The following is a 4,756-nucleotide window of genomic DNA, read 5'->3' as shown; positions in this document are numbered from 1 at the left end:
GCTGCTGAGCGCTGCAAACTCCTGCCAGTGTGTTCAAGGAGGGACTGCGGTGCAGGCAGAGCTTCACCCTGGTTGAGGAGTGTATATATATATATATGCTGCTGTGTGGGATATGAACCCTCTGCTCAAGTGTAGCACCGCCTTGCTTCTTGACGTCTCCAGAGTTTACAAAGCAGCAGCATGTGATTGATCTGAGAGAGAGAGAGAGAGAGAGAGAGAGAGAGAGAGAGAGAGAGAGAGAGAGAGAGAGAGAGAGAGAGAGAGGCAGTGGCTGCGGAGCCGACCTCAACGGTCTGCTATTTTGGCTCAAGTGTCATTTTTCCAGTGATTTCTGTTCTCCAGTAACTTCAATCAGATGCTCGGACACTTTAGAAGGGAGTTGGAGCTACAATAGAGAAAGAAAAATAAATATAGACAAACTCATTCCGGATATTTGTGCCTCAAAAGTGTTAATCACGTTTCATTTCTGAGTTGCGAGATGATAACAAAGTCAGTTCAAATCAATCAAACAGCTGTTGAGGAACTGCCACATAAACGTACTGTGGAGGGACTGAATGCTAGCGCCATGTAGTGGTCAGACTGGAGTGGTGCGCTTTGTGTCCAAATCATTTTCATAGATCAAGAAGTCTTGGACAGTTGAGTTGCATTAAAAAACGAATAAAGCACAATCTGAGAGAATCCGGATAACTCAATTTCAACTATATAACGTTACAGAATGAACTGCATAACTCTTCAGCAGGGAAGGTTCACGGTATTAACCGTGATTAGTTTAACACTGACAGTTAATGTCACCAATTAACAGACGTCAGCCTGTGAGCTTAGTTTAGCAAAGTGCAACAGCAAGAACCCTCCTGGACTATGAACACACTGTAATGAACCTTATATCGTCAAACATGTACTTATAGATTACAATAAGTATGACGATGAAAGAACAAAATTAGGACTAATTGATTGAAAACACTAAATTACATTGATGAATCAGCTCGGAAAGACCTAATGTAAAATATGCAATCTTATAATTATTAATTAATAAGAGTAGCAGAAATAAGAGTAGCAGAAATATTAAAGAAAATTAAAACTTTTTTTCTGCCAATTTACTGCTCCACACTCCATTCCTGTATATGAATTTATATCTTATTCAGCAAGCTGCTGTTTTTTTCTAATTGTCAGATGTTTGTATACATGATCCATAAATCAGGAAACATCCTTCGTGTAAGAGGAACTCTTATATATGATGTCATTAGAAATATTTGCATTCTGTAGTAATAATCTAATCCACAAGATGGTAATGTTGTCACACCATTAAAGTAACACTACATTTCCTTCCCTGTAGAGATATTTTCATGAAGCTTGAAGTGCTATTAATATAAATATTACTGCTCCTGATCCATGACAACTTTAACACAGGCATATTTCAGCTCTGTGAGGTCCAGGTTCCCTTCAGATCCAGTCGTGTCATGTGGTGTGATAATGGAGATCACATGTGGCTGGAACTCCTGACCTCTGACCTCTGCTCTGTCCTCAACTCATAAACAGCCCAGGGTTAACTTGTCTTTTTCTCCCTGTGAATCTGTGTGTGTGTCTGCATATCTGTCTGTATTATATGTTTGTGTGTGCCTGCGTATGAAAATAAACCTGTTTTTGTATTGTTATTTTAAGCTACAAGGGTGTCCGTGCATATCTGTGTGTTTTTGTGTCTGGTTGTGGTTAGTGACTGTGGGACACTGTGTCTTTGTGTGCATGTGTGTGTGTGTGTGTGTTTGTGTTTTTGTGTGCTTGTGTGCATGTGTGTGTGTGCGTGTGTGTGTGTGTGCGTGTTGCTCAGTGACCTGCATGAATCTCAGCAGAGTGTCTCCCTGCAGCTGTCCCCAACACAGCTGGACTTAACAACATGACCTTTAATGTTGACCTACACATGTAGCACTTACTGTCCTCATCCAATGCTCCTCCCGACTTCCTCAAAAGACACTTTTCATAAGTGTGTCATGAAAAGTGACAAAGATCGCCAGAAGTATAGAAAAAGATATACTATATATGAGGGAGAAAAAAAAACTCACAACGCCCCTACTACACAGTTTCCCCCAAGGAGCTTCAACGTAAAACAACAACGCAATTTTCTCCTCACAGTGTATGACGTATATACTGTTTCACATATGTTGCATATTCTGCAGCTGCTTGTTTCAGCACTGCTTGATCCAGTTTATTTACTGTCCAGATTAAGTCATTTATTAACGAAAGGACCCAAAACAAACACATAATGTTGAACCTTTCTTTTATTGGCAACAAGTGACAGCAACAATTGTTGCAGCATTTTGCAGTTTTACAGCCTTCTGTGTGAGTCTGGAGCTCTAAAATCAATTTGACATCACAATTCAAAGCCCTCAAAGCAACATTTTAAGTAAAGTACAGTGGCTTGAACCCGGACGGAGCCACGACTTATGAATAATAGAATTCATCAGCTGACAGTCTTCCCCATGAGATTTATTGTAGGTGCTTGTCAATCTGCCATGAATTATTCATAACATGACTCAATCCTCAGCACATTATATTGAAGGCATCTGTCGTTTCAAACATTTCTGTCATTGACAATCTGTCTACCAGGATTTACAGTAAAGCTGAATGTCTTTGGTCCGTTTGCTTTTGTTTTTGTTCTGAAATAATGAGCACCTTTCAAAGTTAGTTATACACTCGCCCACAACAGGAAGAAGAAATAGTGCTGTGTTTCACTGTTTTTGACAATCATTAAGAGATTGATTTAAGCATCTGTGTGACAGTGAAACAAACATGTTTTTTGGCAAATGCAAAGGTTTGTTTTATATTTGTTAAGAACAGCACAAATCTGACCTGCATGTTTAATAAATATATTTTATACAGTTACTCTTGTGCATGATGGAAAAAGAAGTCCCAAAAAAGCTCATTCACGCCTACATCAGTCTGTTCAAGAACATAATGGGGGAGTGAATTCTGCTACTTCATCCCTGCTAATGATAATGTGAATATGCTGAGGTGGACAGTTAAAAAAAGAAAAAACTGTCAAAGTTGCTCTTTTATAACTGAAAATGTACCTAAAGTTTGCTTCCTTGTTTCTCTGGTTGATTAGAATGTAAATAGTTTGGTGCCAAAATGAGATATCCTTTTTGTGTATGTATCAGTTTTTTGCATATCCATCTTGTTTCTGTTTTATGTTATTTAGAGTTTACATACATATTATAACAATAAATTGTCTATCTATCTATCTATCTGCAAGAGTCTAGCCTAATGTATCTGTGAGACTGCCATTGTGCACAGGCTAAATGCTAAAGTCAGCATGCTAACATGCACACAATTACAACGCAAACTGACGTCTAGCAGCTATGTTTACTCTGTTCAAAATCTTCGTTCAGTGTGTTGGCAGTAAACACAAAGTATAACTGAGATTGAACATCATCAGCTTTGAGCCAAACTGCAAGGATGCCTGAAAAACATGGAGGGAGAGCAAGCTACCTTTAAATCTGACAGTGATGAAACACAAAGTTGGTTGTCCTGAAACACATGTCGACAAGAAAGGGAATAGATTCCCTTCAAACAACCAGGACGCACTGCTTTGTTAAAGTATGAAAAGGTAAAAAGCATAAACCGCACACTGATCAAGTATTATAGCACATGTCTTGCACATTGTGTTTTTTGATTCGGTTATTCTTTGAATTGCATATTGTCTAGTGTGTAGGATGTTACATATATACTGTTTTATGACAGAATAAAACTAATCCTGCCTCTATTGAATTATTATTTTCTTTATCGATCTATTTTGGGAAATTTACCCCAGAGAGAGCAGCAGGACACCACATCCATGCAGCGCACAGTGAAATATCTGCGGCGGAGTTCTGCTCAGTGTCTGCTGCTGCAAACATTTTCAGGCCGGGATTAAATTCTATCATGCGGTCTGCCAACCCTGATCAGGAGTAACATCTAACCTTTTTTGTTTTCTTTTTCTTATTTCAGCTCCTTCAGTCCTCTTTGTTCTCAACCTGTACCTGGTTTAAGCCATCTGCTTCCATCCCATCGGCTTTCCTAAAAGCAGCAGTGGCCTTAAGTTCACATGAAGGTTTTACTGACTGGAATGAAGAACACGCCTGACTGTAGCTACACAAGGCTATTTCAATCAGGAGAGACAAGTCAGATGAAGAAAAGATAATTGTTAATTGTTAACAGATTATATGTGATGATAAAGTCTTCGCAGAGTCTTTGGCGCTTGGACTCTACAGGGAGATTTGTAATCGAGGGGCGTCTGCCCTGAGCCGCAGCAAGATAAATCCCCCCGTGGTGTCCAGACACTGGTGGTGGCGGTGGCTGATGAGGCTGATAGAGTGATGAAGTTGATGGATCTGCGAAGATTGGGCGACGATGGGGAGGTGGAGGGGAGCAGCATGAATGTACTGAAGGTAAAGAGACAATCCTATTTAAAAGAGACAGCAGCAAGATGATAGGCTAACAATGTAATTGTGTCATTGTGCTATTGGATAGAAGAGACCATGCTGATCTAAACAGCTGATATCATGATTGACAGCCCTGAACAATGACAGCAAGGAAATAACATGCGTGAGATGTGATTGGCAGATTTATGAGAAATAAACTACAAGCCTAAGCATACAAGAGTGTATTCTTCCTGACTGAACTTACGCTAGAGCTTAATTTGTTGGAATAAAGTTCAAAGAGGCATTTCTTTAATGTGACCTCTGAATATTTTCTGATGCTATTAAAAGTGTTTTGAAAAGCA

Source organism: Pholis gunnellus, assembly GCF_910591455.1.
Source record: "Pholis gunnellus genome assembly, chromosome: 19".
NCBI lineage: Eukaryota > Metazoa > Chordata > Actinopteri > Perciformes > Pholidae > Pholis > Pholis gunnellus.
The sequence above is the reverse complement of the archived record's forward strand: the minus strand, read 5'-3'. Positions refer to the sequence as shown.